A 930-nucleotide genomic window follows, 5' to 3' on the forward strand; every position below is an offset into this window, starting at 1 on the left:
GAAGTTTTCTGCTGGTAGAATTTATAGGCCAAATATATACTGAAAGCCTACAGGGTGGTTACCTTAAAAAATTGTTGGTAAGTTAAGTTTCAAATATACTCAATTTCTGAGGGCAAAGCCATCACCTACTTTCAATCCCAAATATATAGTAGGTACTGTGCAACCTTGCCTTAAAACTATTAAAAACACAAAAGCCTAACAAAAAATCAAAAATGAAATATTTATTACCGCATTTTGTGACTTAACACCTTTTTTTTTAACATAACGTCACAGTCCTCATACAAGTATTTTAATGTAAATTTGACAAAGCTTAAAGGTAACAGCATTTTCTTCTAGTGAGGAACACGTGCTGAGAAAAGAAGAATTCATGGACATACAATACCAATTCCACAGCAGATCTGATACTAGCAAAAACATTCTTTTTTTTTTTTCAATTGAGGTAAACACATAGAATATCTAACATGAAACAATTAATAGACCGAACTCTGTACGAAGTTTGTTACAGTATTCTCTTGCTCCTTTTTATCCTCCAAGCTTTGAGTCTCGGATAAAGTCCTAGTTGTGGTGCTATGACCATTAATAACTTTTTTTGTGTGTTGAGGAAAGCTGCCCAACTTAAGACTGTTTTGTCCACAGCCAAGGCTTAGAACTCCTGGAAGAAGCTCCTGCTCTGTCTTTAAATCTTCACTGGCAAGCTCTTTGAAGAAGAGTCCCCCAAAATAATAATAAGAATTGGCTTATGAAGCACAAACTATAAAGATCTGTTTGAAACTAAAGGACACATTTATGGAGGAACAAAGGCCGGGCATGAAAACACATTCTTGAAGCCGGAGTCCGAGGGATGAGGTTCAGCCAGACGTTCACCATGGTCTCCAGCATGGTTCTTTTTTTCATTGGCCCAACAGGTTTAAAATATACCACAGTCTCTCC

The 930-nt window shown here is 36.6% G+C and overlaps 1 protein-coding gene across 15 annotated transcripts in view; it reads right to left on the reverse strand.

Moving 5' to 3' along the window:
• Positions 1 to 204: 204 nt before the first annotated feature.
• MEIS2 (Meis homeobox 2) overlaps positions 205 to 930 on the reverse strand; it is a 203,124-nt gene continuing 202,398 nt past the window's right edge. For all 15 annotated transcript variants that reach the window (XM_067028936.1, XM_067028938.1, XM_059056445.2 and 12 more), the window contains one exon: positions 205 to 930. This exon is cut by the window's right edge and continues 707 nt beyond it. The gene's annotated coding sequence lies outside the window, so the exon portion shown is untranslated.

This window comes from Kogia breviceps, chromosome 3, assembly GCF_026419965.1.
Source record: "Kogia breviceps isolate mKogBre1 chromosome 3, mKogBre1 haplotype 1, whole genome shotgun sequence".
In the NCBI taxonomy this organism is placed as follows: Eukaryota; Metazoa; Chordata; class Mammalia; order Artiodactyla; family Physeteridae; genus Kogia; species Kogia breviceps.